We start from the raw sequence: 15551 nt of genomic DNA, 5'->3' as shown, positions 1-15551 counted from the left end.
AGGTTAGATGTCAATGCCCTGTTTACATTGAAAACCAAGTCATTATAAAGGTTATAGGGCATTAGAATGACGTACACCTACATACATAAGGCTGCGTACAGACTTTGTGTAGTATACGCTGCGAATCGTTCGTCCCTAATGCCTTGAATTGAAGCAATACGACGCCGACGCGGCGACGGTAGATTTATGCTTACGTCCCGAACGACGTATGTTCAAGCTGAGTACGCAAACAATAACGTTTTCGTCAATGGCAACTTCAACTCCTAATCAGATAGCTGATATAGCCATTTTTTCCTGAATACTGTTCTCAATGAGAACACATAAGTTTATCGCTTACATAATTACAATTAACCGCTGCAGGTGTGAGGGTCTTTTTTCGTTGCGATTGGCGTCGAAGTTTGTTTTAGCACAAGCTAGATAACACACGGAACATATCTTTTGTTCTGAGGGGCGATCGTATGCGTCGCATGCTCAGTGAGCGTGCTCTTCCCAACACAACAGCGAACTATTCGCGATGTACGTTTCGCGATATCCATACACAGCTTTAAAATTGCTGACGTAAGCGTGAGTTGGAGAAAATTATAGTCCAACAGTAAGGATAATTATGTCTAGTGGAAAACTTTTTAAATGTTTTTCCTGTCCCAAGGTTTGTTGGTTTGTGGTGCACGTGGTGTGAAGGCGGGAAGCCCGTACTGCAGAATACTTGCGTAGGATTATTTAGAAATGTTAGTGTCGCACTAGTTACTGGAATGCAATTATAGAATAGATGATACGAGGTATTCTTATAATGTTTTCTCTTTTATCTAATAATATCTTTGATTGAATTGATGCCGGTGAAGTTATATAGAATTTCATTCAAAGATATATGTATTGATAAAATACTATAAAAAATGGATCTTGACACTAACTTGTATCGGCCTAGCCTTTCTATCATTTATATTGAAGTCGGCTTCCAGACTTACCGGATGCAGCCGAATACCAGTATTTTACATAGAGCGGCTGCTTATCGGACTTCCACAGCCCAGTTAACTGAGACATGACAGATTGACAGACCATGGAAAGATATTGAATTTTTTTTACACATAAGTAGGAACTTAATATAGTCTGTATTTTCAAAGAACTCAAATCAAAAATACTACTGTCGCAACACGCTCTCTGTTTAAATACGGCTGAATCGATTTGGATGTTATTTAAGAGTTACGTTTGACAGTTGACCAAAAAAGTATCATATGGGAAGAGCCGCGGCATAAGCTAGTTATTTACCTCAAGTACATCATATAAATAATAGGATATGAGGTAATAAGAAAATTCTTTGTAAAATTATCCACGTGTTTATTTCCTAGTAATATGATTTGATGGGGTTTCATCATCAACGAGGTTGCACGTCTGGTAGTTCTCGTGAATCCATACTAATATTATAAATACGAAAGTAACTCTGTCTGTCTGTCTGTTTGTCTGCTACTCAATCACGCCTATACTACTGAACCAATTTGCATGAAATTCGGTATGGAGATATTTTGATACCCGGGAAAGGACATAGGCTACTTTTTACCCCGGGAAAATGACGCATATCCCGGGAAAATTCAGGTGGCGAACGAAGTCGCGAACTGCATTTTCCCGGGATGCAAAGCATATTTTATATCATCACGCTACGACCAATAGGAGCAGAGTAACAGTAAAAAAAGTGTTACAAAAACGTGGAAAATTCTGACCCATTCTCTCTTATGTGACGCAAGCGAAGTTGCGCGGGTCAGCTAGTTAATATAATAACTTGTGTATTTTATTGCACTCTATCATTCTGTTTCTAGGAATAATGCCCTTTGATGAGGTCGAAGGATTTTTTAATTGATTTTACAATTGCGATTCAATTTGTCGGCTATTTCAGTAATGCTGGGGCTACATTAGCGGGCTATGGCGAATATTCGTGTTAACGCGATGAATGTGGCCGGGTTCATCGTGTCATCGCGTAGTATTCGGGCGAAGACGATGTAGTATCGAGGAGCTGTCGGTAAACTGGCGCGAATCAAAGGGATTTGTCGCGCCAATATTCGCTTAGGTGGCTACATCTACGTCAATTCAGTGGCGTCCAGACTTTGAAGCGAGACGGACGTGCATTTAATTTTTTACACTATGGAGTGGAGTAACGAAAAAGTGTTAGAATTCATTCAATTTTATAGCACAAGGCACGATGCATCGCGTCAACTCGACACGAATCTTCGCCCGCCTTAATGTAGACAAGAACATCGCCCATACCCGAACACGATGTTTTTGTCGCGCCAACACCATACGAATCTTCGCTCGCTAATGTAGCCCCAGCATAAGTGCGACTGCCGTGCAGACATCTCTTGTAGAATACGTACGCGTATAGTGTCCGACCCCAAATCTTTTTAATATTGTTTTTTTCGTCGTGGAATCTCATTATAATATTTTTTGTCTATTATAATATTATTATTTGTTTTAAGGTTTAAGTTAGTGTTTATAACCAGTCTTGTTTATGCTCTATGTATAAATGTAAGACGGTCGAACGTGAGCATTGAACTAAGTATTCATTTTTACGCTAGTTCAATGTCTTCAATTGTGAGATAAGTAAAAGGATTTCACCGTAATCTTGCAAATCAATAACAATAATAAAAACTTTAGATACATAGCAGACAATCGCCACATAATACCTACTTGTTAATAGATATGATAATAAATCGTAATCATCATTACGGTAGTTTTCAGAAATTGAAAAGACACTTACTTAATACTAGCCGTACCACCTAGTTTCACTCAGATTTGCATAATAATATTTTAACATAACATTTACCCTTTATTATGTATGTACTTAGGGATATTTTAAATGCCCTATCCATCTATCGATATAAACATAATATTGCTTTCTCACAGTATTGCGTCAGACTGATCTATCTTGAACTGATTTCGTAGAAATCGTTTTCAATAATGCTTCACTTTAGTAAGTAAACAGTGGATAGATAGGTCACTGAAAACGGCCGTTACCTCGTGGGAACCAGGAGACATTTTAAGATAACACCAAAATGTATTGTCACTTATTTCAGATCCTAGCGTTGTTCGATTGACTTAAGCTACGCTTGCCAAGGGAGTTCTGTGGGTGGGTGACCCTTTTTTTTCATCAGGAAAATGCATTACTGCTCGTCCCGCTCCAGGGAGGAAGCGGGGTTCTGTCAGGCTCTCCCGCCGGCTAGACGTTCCGGCTTTAAAATTGGGCATACCGACTAAAAACCTGACGGTGTTCCTTCAACAGTCACCATAAAGTGGCCAGGACGCGGTACCTCCAATTGGATACTCTTCGTCCCAGCCGGAGACTTTACAGACCCGTTGTAGAGTAAGCAGAGATAGTAATGTTGGGGTCGATACAGATTGCTACAGTTCCTACGTTCGAGTGTTTGTGGTACTCGTGATAACACGTTATCAATACTACGAAGCGAATAGAAACACCGAATTCTCAGTATTATCACATAAAAACATGTTTTATTATCAGATCTGCGGTTCTAAAAGTTTTGCGAATAATTTATTTTATTTAGAATATAAGTAATATTTTATGATTTTTTTATAAACAAATTTGATGATATAAGTGACAACTCTTGTCTCTGAGTCTACTCTTGTGTGCTCTTTTTCCACTGAAATCTACTAGCTAACTGTGCGGGAGTTTGTCTATAGTAACCAAATGTGTGCACAATACAGATACAACCTCCATTCCGTCACTCTTATAACCCGGTGGGCCGGTATTTTGAGACGACTAGCGACATATCAGGCTTAATATTGCCAGCTTATGCTCTCCAAGAGACGAAATTCACTGAAATAAATAATATTAAAGAATTAAAGTAAAAAAAAAACATTAAATTACTACATACCACTTGCTGACGAATAAAGTAATCGATTAATACTGAATTATTTCAATCAACTTCTCTTCATATAGGTCATCGTGTACGAAAAACAACTGAATTATGAAACATTCAATCAACTGTATTCAGTTATTCTGTTGGCAATCAAATAAATGATATTTGGACGTAAAGTCAATGGAGGAAATTGTACGCAATGAAAATAAAATATATCTCGTTATTGAGCTATTGTACGTATTTTATTTCCTTGAATAAAGCGAGTTTCGTTACAGCTACGCTATCTTTAAACTAATAATAGTCGATTTATAAATATTTTAGGAAGTTTTAATTTTTAAAGCGCACATTTCCTTCATTTACAGAAATTTTATTGCTCAACGCTACCGCCAATTTGTAACAGCCTTGTATAAATAAGAATATTTGGGAAATATATTTTTACCCTCTTATTCATAAACACACTATAAACCTATTTTAGTTAAAAAACGACTATAATTAGTTTTCTCTTTTGCATTTCGCTAAGGAGTAAAAGAAACAAAACTCTTTATAAGCCTTTCATAACTTCATTTATTTTTATGAATAAGAGGGAAAGTCTTTAAACAATCAATCTCAGTACGTAGCATCTCTTATCTCCAAAACGGCCTTTGTTACTGTACACCTCAACTTAATGACTGTGCTCCGTAGCTCGATTCTCTACTACTATCTACTACCGACAACCGGCTAGTCATCGAGAAATTTCGTATCAAAAACTGATTAGCGCCTCTAGCGGGCTCTGTATGAACAATTTTGGCAGAACATTTTAAATGTCGAACTCTTCTCGTCAGTACCGACTGTAGAGAATCGTGCTACCGAAACTTTGAGATTAAACGTCCGCGATGGATAAAAGTGAACTGATAGCGCTCTCAGAATTCCAGCCAAGGCTGTTCTCCACGACATTGACAGTTTGTTCACCGCTGCTTCCCAGAACACACACATCGATTAAAGATTAACTTTACTTATGCATTTCGGGGAAATATTCCACACGTTTTGAATACACTCCTTTATACTCTCAGGTGTAAAGTAAAAATCTATGAGATAAGGCGCCTATCTGTCTGCTCTTTGTCCAACGGGATCTGCTGTTCGTGGTAGCGGTCCGCTATCGCTGTTTCGTTAAGATAGTTTGCAGAAACGTTATCTTATTGAAACTCGAAGGTTTCGTGGTAGAGGCCTCGCGATAAAAGCTTCACCAGACCGTATGTCGTGTTTATTTTAATACGAATGAATATACGTTAACTTTAACTTATTTATTTAGATATGATGTCGATAAAAAACGTGTATTTTTCCCAGTATTATGTTTAACTAAAATTTCAAAATATTCCAGTAAATATTGGGGTTAAGGCTCTTTGCGTTTTTCTAAAAATTCAATATCAACATTTTTCTTCGTATCCAACCTAACGTCTGAGAACCGCTGATATTGCAAATACTTTTTAAAGGAGGATTTTATTAAAAATACTAAGAAAACTAAATATATATACCTATTTGCGTCACGTAATTCGAACTTTTACGACGAAATAGTGAAAATGTCTATTATAAATTCTAGGTAGTATCGTAAATATAGACGTAGAGTTTTAAGTAATAGTCGAGTGTAAAATTACTCACGTTTTAACGGTAATAATGAATGACAAAACGGATCTTTGGAACGACAATTCTAGGTATTCATGATATAGTAGTTAATTATTAAAATATAACAACTGCTAAGTTAAGCATAATTATATCAAATGACCATTTATTTGCGGTTGCGACTCTTGCGACATTTAATATAATAAACGTTACTTTCTATATATAGCAGACCGCAGACAAACTGCTTTTCAAACGGCTATCGGCAATAAATCCCTTTTTGGAAGCTAAATGCAGCAACCAATTGCTACACTCTGCACCCTAGCAGATGCTGGACTTCCGAAATTTATTCGGGGAAACAATAATTCTTATTAAAGTCTTTCAAGGCAGACAGAAACTTAGTCAAAAACTAGTCTGTAGTCGTCTCATTTTGTTCAAAACTTGAATCATTCTTATCAAAGCAACGGGACTCAGAAAGGCCCATCATAATAAAATATGTTTTACAACACATTATAAAATTCTTCCGCCATTACAACAGGCTTGAGTATAAAGTTACCCTCTCGAGCGCCCCAACGTCAAAATTCAAATATACCGTTAAGCGTCCGGGCCAAAAATGGCGCGCGTAATTGAATTGGCGGTTGGCGTTTAAGCGCCGATTCCGTCATATTTTAATACTAACACCCTAGTCATACCTTATATATTTGGAATCTACATAAAATTTGCTATAGATTAAAAAAATAAACCACAAATAATATTTGATAGTGGTAGTACAATAGTCCGTTAAATTCGAATATTTTGTGCTTCAGGCATGTGTTTGAAGAAAGTCTAATAAATATTTTTAGGCAAAAAAAATAATATGACGAAAGGTCTTATCGTGTAGTTAATGAAAAATGACATTAAAATCCAACTGTAAAATATACTCAAATCTTTAAAATTAGTTAAAAAAAGGATTTACAATATTGGTCATAAAGGAACATGTCGTTGGGTCAGATGTTGTTTAAGGTGCTCTCTGGCCTATATTAACCACTTATTCAAGTGTGTGCATTAGATCGTCGTCTCGTTTTATCAGCTTCAATGTCAAATATGTTTGAAACAGATAAACATAGTTTTAGCATTTCGTTTCTACGTTTTTTCAATGTAAGATCGTTTTGCCGTACCACGGTGGCGGGACGCTTGACGGGGGTAGAACATTCAACCGTGACACGGTGGCCGGGCGCTTGAGAGGATAAGTTGAGTATTAATGGTCAATTAGGAAGTACGATCGTATCTCTCATCTTGATAAGAATTCAGGTTCCATTCAAAGAAATGAGTTGGATTAGACATTAGATGCACATGTGACTAAATTAGGTAACAATTGGTGCAGTAGTTTTTAGGAAGTGCTTGAATGGCGTGCGGTCTCGAGTTCGATTTACTCAACAAATATTTATACATAATATTAATGTATTAGCTGACCCGTGCTCGTGATTTTTCCCGTTTTTGTAACATTTTTCACTGGTGCACTGCTCCTATTGGTCGTAGCGCGATGATATATAGCCTATAGCCTTCCTCGGTTAATGAGCTAACTAACACTGAAAGAATTTTTTAAATCGGACCAGTAGTTACTGAGATTAGTGCGTTCAAACAAACAAACAAACTCTTCAGCTTTATAATATTGGTATAGATATACTTTTGTCCATTACTGGTACTATTCTAAAATGCAGTTTCATCCTTTATCCCTTATCATAAAATATATAACAATTCGACAGTTGGTCTTGGACTCGTGGGTTTCTTGCTAGGTCTTCTCATAAGGCTCAATCCCCTTTCCGAGCTAGTGGTAGATTCAGTAATTGTAACGACTATCATAAGTGTAAATATTTGACCTAAATGAATAAATGATAATTTGATTTTGACGAAAACGTTTTCTCACATTTCCGTACATTGTTTATCAAACCGCAAAACAAATAAAGTAATCAATGTATCAGTTTAAAGGTGATGTAATCCACGGTTACTGATAATTATGAATAACATCAAACAATTCCATGGCTGATGCAATATTGAACATTACAACTACTTAATAAGGCAACTCATTCATTTTTTTGAGAAATAATGGGGAAGGAAAGGATTATTGTAAAAACAGAAGTAGTGAATTATTAAAATAAGTTAGCTTACTTTTTCACAGCTGGATAAGAATTTTATGAAATGAGATAGTATGTGAATCTTATTGACCAAAGGCGGAGTGGGAACTTTTATCCTTTCTGAAACTCTTTAACAGTACGCCCAGTGTATTCTAGGAAAGGTTTTGCTGTAGGAAAAACCCTACTAGTATTATGAATGTCAAAGTAACTCTTTGCTTTTTCTTTATGCCTCAACTACTGAACCGATTTGGATGAAATTTCGTGCAAATATAGTTTGAGATCCCAAAAAGGAAATAGGATAGTTAGATTCCCACGGGAACGGGAATTATGCGCTTGATAAGCCAGAAACTACAGTCAACGCAGAGTGAGTCGCGGGTAAGAGCTAGTATGATATACATTTTGAGCCAATTGCAATAAGTGATACGATAAATCGCAAGCGTTTACGACTTTGTACATAATTAACTGCCACTGGGATTGGTACACAATTGATTTCGATAATAGCTTTTCAATTAATTTGAAAGGTTTAATCCGTTAGCAGTTTCATACGTTCAGTTATTCTGAGTTCATTAACTTTATAAGTACGAGGTTTGGGCCGCGAATTCGTTCACTCGAAAAGTCCTTTAAGCAAAATGTAACCAACGCATTCACTTAGATTGTAAACTAATATGTATTACGGCTTCCATGGCGCAGCGCTTAAGGTGAACGTCACACCACTACCAGTGGTCTGGTGGTCGTGGGTTCGATTTCCACACGAATATTTGTGTGATCCACCGTTCCTTTATTAATTTCTTCTTCTCCGTCTTTCAAAGACAACTCCCGCGCTAAATTCCTCTTGTTTCGAGGGGACTTTTGCAAACATACAAACAACGGGCACAAAGTACAACCAGGCCCGAAACAACTATTTATAGATCGCACAAAAATATGTTCCGTGTGGGAATCGAACCCACGACCTTTCGACGCACTGGTATTGGCCATGCAACCACCTTAACCACTGCGCCACGGAGGCAATCAATCCATTCCAGTAGTTTTTGAATGAATAACTAAATCCATGAAAAGGACATATTGTACACAATTTTTGTAATATCTAAAAGAAGGGTTTAGGTATAAGTACGTAGCTATTTGGGCCATTTTATTATGTCAGTCGAACCGTAAGAATAGTGTGGGAGTATCCGCGTATATTTCGATATAAGTTAGGAAAGTAATTTCTTATTTCTATATAAAAATATATAACGTTATTCCGGACAAATGGATCCTAACTTATATCGAAATACGCCTGGATACTATTAACAAATATAAATGTGTCTGTTTGTCCGTCCTTCTTTTAATTAAACATCGCTCACACGATTAGGAAACAATTTAGCGAGTTGTATGTATTTCAGGGAAATACAATGCTGTATGCATACTGAATTCAGCGAAGAACAACAGGAGGGCCATAATTTAGGGCTACAATATAAAGGCATTTATATAATTCCTGTTAGTAGAACTAGCCCTTGGCCGCGACTTCGTTCGCGGAGTCTATAGTTATATGACTAAATATACCCGTATCGTTGTTGTTTGTTTTTTTTTTCGTCAATGTGTATATATAGTTTTAATTTTAATAATTTAATGTAAATATTTAGTTATATAAGTTCTGTACTGTATAATATATTATGTTTCTTAATTATGTGACAATAAAGAATAGAATATTTAAAAAAAATCTCCCGTATAGTTGCTGATCTTGTGGGATTTCCGGGATAAAAATGTGAAAAAAAATTTTACTCAAATCGGTTCAGTGGTTTAGGCATGATGAAGAAACAAACAGACTTTCACATTTACAATACTTATTATTAGGGATGTAGAAATTCGGAGCTCTCAACATACACGTGTATTCTTAAATCGTAAAAAGTACTCCGATACATTGAACTTTGGAGAAAAAGTAATAAGGAATATGAAATCACTAGAGGCCGCCAGCAACTTCGCCCGCGTTGGAACCCTTTCCGTGTAAATCCCGATCCTTCGGAAACTCCGGGATAAAAATTAGCCTATGTGTTATTCTGGGTCTTCAGCTACCTACATACCTACTAAATTACATCGTTATCGATTCAGTAGTAGGTATTTGCGTGAAAGAGTAACATACATACATACTCACAAACTTTCGCATTTATAATATTAGTAGGATTTTTCTTCAACATACTTCTATCTCGAAATATAATCCTACTTAATAATATAACTTTTTTATTATCTTTATGTTCTTATGACATGAATAATCTTTTATTTTGTTTAAAAGCTCTCTTTGTCCGTCATTCGGAATGATAGAGCAACTGTAATACAATAAACGTATTATTTTGTTTCTCAGAAAGTTCAAAATGTAATTTAACGACTGTATAATTTAGTGCTAGACATGAATTTTTAGAACTCACAAATAATAGGAATCAAAATGATATCTTTCTCTACAGAATAGAATTCGACATGGCCGAACAATTTCCGACCATTTCAAATACTAAGAAGCAATCGTCTGTTTTAAAATGAAACACCATTTCAATGGTTAAATCGAATTTGGTTTCGGCGAAACCTTTTGGTTTTTATTACTGGGATCCTTTATGATTGGCCAATCTAAGTTCGTGGAAGATACACAAGTTCTTGCTCAACATTTGCATCCGGCCTGCAAATGACTGTCATGGCACTACAAATTGTTTCCTGTGGTTTTGCTTACTTAGAAACGCAATTTTACGAAGAAAATTGTTAGCGGCGGAATTTATGCGTTTCCTTATGCAAGCCTTTTGAAATAATTACTGTAGTTGAACTAAGTGAATCGCTTTTCTCACCGTTTATTTGTATAATGTAAGAGTTCTTAGTTACATTATTTAAGAGATACGGACCTCAAGTAATTGCTTAATTTCTTGAGACCCAACTTTAATAGAAAGCACAATACGGTTCTGCAACAGTTATGAAAAAAAAGTATTCAAGTATCTAAAAAATATGCTTTTTTTGAGTTGACTTTATTTTAAGTACTTTCTTCATTTTTTAATGATCTTAAGTTGAATAAAAGCTTGCAATAAAGGGAATCTTTGCATCCATCTTACAATGTATTATAAAGTATTATATATCAACACATTGCATTATTAATTACACATTATGTACACAGCCTTTGAAATGGACAAACAAAGTTGCTATTACCATCGGGTTAATTTGAATTTTGCTAATGTACAGTAAGCGTCAATAACATGAATACCTTGGCATATTTTCAAATACCTACATTTTTATCAGGGAAATAGTGAAATTACTACTGAATCGCTGCAAAGTAATTTTACAATCACTGCGTATTGTCTATTGAGCGATAGCAACAATTATTCATATTTTCGTATAAAAAAGTAGAACTGAAATTGTGACAATATCAATCACTGCGTGAACTTGTTTAACAATAGCATTTTTTTAAAAATTTAACCATTATTGTCCCACTGCTGGGCAAGGGTCTCCTCCCAAACGAGGGAGGGATTAGGCCTTGAGTCCACCACGCTGGTCAAGTGCGAGGACTTTGCATGCCCTCTATAAAATTAAACCAACAATTAAATATGTGACTTTGTATACATATTCGACGCTAACTGTACAGACCTACAATATTTGCGTTCTACCGTAATTCCGTATTTGGAAATTATCCTCACATCAAACCAGTAATTAATGGAATTGGTCTAATCAATTCCCGGATTTGCGTGTACATATCTCGTATGAAATATGTTCTAGCTCGTCATCATGTTTTCCCACAGCCTTTGCCTAGAGCCTGCTTTAGTTATTACCGTGGAATAGACCTGTCCGATCTCCGGGAAATGGGCTATAGCACCCGTATTCCGAGGAATAACCACGAATTCACTCGAAATGTATTTGACGTGGAAAGTTGGAATCCAGCTTACAAAGGAAACTTGTTACTGTTATGAAGGATTTTTAAATTCTGTGTTTTGTCAGTTTTAAAAGATAAAGTTGTATAGAATAATACTATCATATTTGTATAAAGGCATATAAAGGCAGTGATAGCCGAGTGGTTTAAGTTCGGTAAGGTTCGAATCCAAGGCAACACACCAATGACTTTTCGAAGTTATGTGTGTATTAGAAATAATTATCACTTGCTCTAACGGTGAAGGAAAACATCGTGAGGAAACCTTGCATGCCTAAAAATTTGTTTAATACATTTATTGAGGGCATGCAAAGTCCCCAACCCGAACTTGGCCAGCGTGGTGGACTCAAGGCCTAACCCTTCCCCCTCGTTTGGGAGGAGACCCTTGCCCTGCAGTGGGACAGATATGGGTTAGGTATTAAAAAAAAAAATAAAAAAATATTATAGGCTTTGATTTACTGTCATAGCACATATTGTTGTAGATTTTATAAATAAATGTAATAATAATGTAATAATAAATAGAAACAGTAGGTAGATAATTAAAAAAAAATTATTTAGTGTATGTGTTTGTGTGATTTGTATACCTAATCTAATAAACTACTTAATTAAAATAAACTCGAATACTTACGTCTACCTTCTTGACAATTTGGCACTATCTAATGGTCGTATATTTAAAGCAATGAGTGGACCACTATGAAAAATTTGACAACAATGTGATTGTTTAAAAGCACTACTTTATAAACCATATACCTTTTTTACTTAAATCTATAATAACACACCCACAAAATAAACAATTTATTTCATAAAAATTTACTTTTAACTAGATAACAAGCCTTATGCGAAGGCATGAATGAAATGTAATTACGTTAGAATCGGCGCATGATATTGGGGGAGCGGTAACGATCTGCTTCCGGGAAACATTCAGCTTCAGCCAGTGTTGCCAGTTAAATACGCATAGTTATCACGTCAAACATGTTATCGTGAACATACGTCAATGCTAATTAGCAAATACCTTTCATTCCTGCTTCCATGTTAATTATGGGTAAGGATATTTGTGTGGATATCGAAACACATTTGAATAGAGTTGTTTATTTTAGGTAGTTATCAATGGCCTGTGTTATACTATTGCAAAATATGATTCAGGTTTGTTATAAAGTTTTTAAAGCTTTTTTTGGGTGGGAATGGTCATTTGCCGGGCAGGTTTCTAAAATTCATGTTCCTTTATATAATAGTAGGAAGTTCATAAAATCAGATCTTTTTCTATAAATGCTGCGATACTAAATATCAAACTGATTCCCTTTAAAGCTTATAGCAAACGTATCGGATCGGAAAGGGATCGTCACGTTTATTTGCATAAAACTTCCTACTTAGATCAGCAATTTGATATTTAATTGTAATTATTGTTGTTTCAGATGTCGGAACCTAATCGTAGAAATTTGGTCGGGAATACCTGTAATTGTAGGAAGTAAATAGAAGGAAACTTATGAGCTGCAATGAATGATGAGATAATGATAATATATCAAGAAGATAAGTATTGCGTGGATACCTACAGCTGTTCGTCAAAAAAGAATTCTAGAAATACAACATTTGGTCATAAGAATCTATTAATATGTAGAACATTTGTCATTAACTTATTATGTTGTGTATATGTTATTATTTACCTATACTATTTAATTAACTACCGGTCATTTCCCGGAATATAGCTTGTGCAACTTTGCTATGTAGGTAGGTTTAGGTTATATTCGTTCCAGGTATTTGATTGTGTTCTGTATCCAATTAATAATGCGTAGTTATGCTCAATTCCTGTGACGTCTTTGGAAAATCCTACATTGTATTCATTCAAATGAAAACTACAACATTTTGATGAACTAAAACGACTAAACATATGCGATTCGTCATGAAGTCAGTCTGAAAAACAAGAGGAATGGCAAACAAAATCGAATAATACCGTACACGTATGGAAATAACATTAAAGCTACAAAATTCCACCGTCCGCCAGTTGCGGGAATTCATTTTGTACGAGTCGCTATCGTTTCAAAGAAATGTGAATAATCATCGAGCACTTTATAACGTACTTTTTTTTTCTTTTAATTGGAACTCACCTCTTTCGATGTTACGACATACCGTTTGTGAGACAGATAATTAAAAACATTCCCGCGCTTTTTGTGAAGTTACTTTTTTAATAATAAAATTGTTTTCAAGTGTTTTCGACGAAGTTTTTACTTGTTTAATTAATAACACGATAATTGTTTTTACATGGAATACGTATAACTTACAACATGGCTTATTTTGAGGAAACGATTAGATATCTCCTTTTATGAAATTAATTAATATTTTTTGTGTTGTTGATACAAATTGTTGCCAATGTAAAAAGCTTAATTAAATGAAGTATTAATTTCTGGACACCAGTTGATTATTAAGAATGTAGTGGGCATGTGTTTTAAAGTATGTAGTAATAATGACGAAATATTTTATTTATTTTTATAGAAGTAGTTTGAACAGTTATGCGAATGTCTTTGTCGACATAATTTTATATGACGTGTATTGAAATAACTTGCGTTAGTACATCTGTCACCAACAGGAATATTAATTACTGTGAAGCTGAGAAACTTAATAAGCACATTTTTGTTACGAAGCTATTTAGCTGCGTAACAAAAATGTGCTTACGATGGTGCGTACGTATTTGCGGAAGAAAATATTGAGGAGGTTTTTAAATTCGGCTTTTTTCTGTGTGATGTGAGATGTGAGATAAGTTTTTTTTTAATTACGTGTATCTATATCTAGGCAATAAACCCAACGGTTGTCAAGAATAATGTTCAGTCAAATCATAATCCACTCGTAAGAGTTAAGCTTTCATTAAGTACCCGATTTACTAAACTACTAATCTATTATAGTCAAACAACTTAGTAGAGAGCTCGCATGCAAGGTTTGTGACTGTCTACGAAAATTTAGAATATCAGTAACAGCAGTCTTATGCAACTGACGGTGACATGTTTAATACAACTATTTTACTTTAGAAATACACAGAACCTGTAATTATAATAGAGATAAATGGTGTTTAGTCAGTGTAGAGCCTTACTTTCGCTGAGTCTCTCTAAATGGTCGGTCTATAATAATTTCGTCAAAGTAAAACATTATTTAAATAACACCCACTTTCACCTGAGAATAATACGATTTATTACTTTAACTTTTGAAATCACAATAATCGAAACATTCCAACTTCCTTATATCAATGACAAAGAGATGATCCTGTATTTATTCACGGGAAAAAATATTATCGTTACAGGAATAAATCATGGTAAAACCAACCGTAATAAAATGAGATAGAGTTCATAATCAAATAGCATTGATGCATTCGATTGTGATATTTATAATAGGTTTTATTCCTAAGCGCGACTTTTATCAGAACTCGGAAATCATTAGTGCAGGCAAAGGCACGTATAACAGACAGCCTGTCTACAAAACCATAAACAATATTTGTACAGTTTAAAAAGTTAAATTACGAGTAACAATGGTTATAAGAAATTGTCACCTGTCAAAGTTTAATTACTGACGTAATTTGCAGTGACAAATTTAATGTTAGCATTAAATACGAAGTGGGTGACGCTTTTAGTGGTTAAAATAAGTAGGTACTTGGGGTAAAATTTAATGAATGTTAGATATTCACGTAAGTAGGTACATATTGGGTAATTCATTTCTAGTAAATGTATTTTGAATTACCTGCTTTTCCAAGTATTGATTTTGAATTTACACTACGGTTACGTTCATCAAGCTTTTATCCTGTTTATTTGGTCGGTAATTTCTACAAAACTTACCTCTTTCCTTTAAATATTCCGGTTACATAAAATTTGATAAGTTACCAAAAAATTGTAACGCGCATAACTGAAACGAATTGATTCGTCGAATTCAATGAATAAACATATTTCTTCTTGATTAAAAAACGCTAAACATTTTGCAATACGCGTATTCAAAATATGTTTAAACGGGTTTGTTATGTTTAATAAAATATTCCAGTAACGCTTAATCAAATTCCTAACAATTGAAAATGTCGATTTACAATTCGGTGTTTGTTAAATGGAGTGAAAACAGGAGCTTTTTTGTTAAAAATACAATTTC

General features: G+C 34.9%; 1 long non-coding RNA gene across 1 annotated transcript in view; it reads left to right on the top strand.

Moving 5' to 3' along the window:
* The window catches only part of LOC142974698 (uncharacterized), a 95551-nt gene extending 81910 nt beyond the window's left edge, over positions 1-13641 (top strand). Inside the window, exon 2 of the long non-coding RNA XR_012959581.1 lies at positions 12848-13641. This is a non-coding gene — a long non-coding RNA (uncharacterized LOC142974698). The remainder of the gene's footprint in view (positions 1-12847) is intronic.
* The last annotated feature ends 1910 nt before the right edge of the window (positions 13642-15551 follow it).

This window comes from Anticarsia gemmatalis, chromosome 8 (genome assembly GCF_050436995.1).
Source record: "Anticarsia gemmatalis isolate Benzon Research Colony breed Stoneville strain chromosome 8, ilAntGemm2 primary, whole genome shotgun sequence".
NCBI lineage: Eukaryota > Metazoa > Arthropoda > Insecta > Lepidoptera > Erebidae > Anticarsia > Anticarsia gemmatalis.
This window is presented reverse-complemented; position numbering and strand designations above follow the sequence as displayed.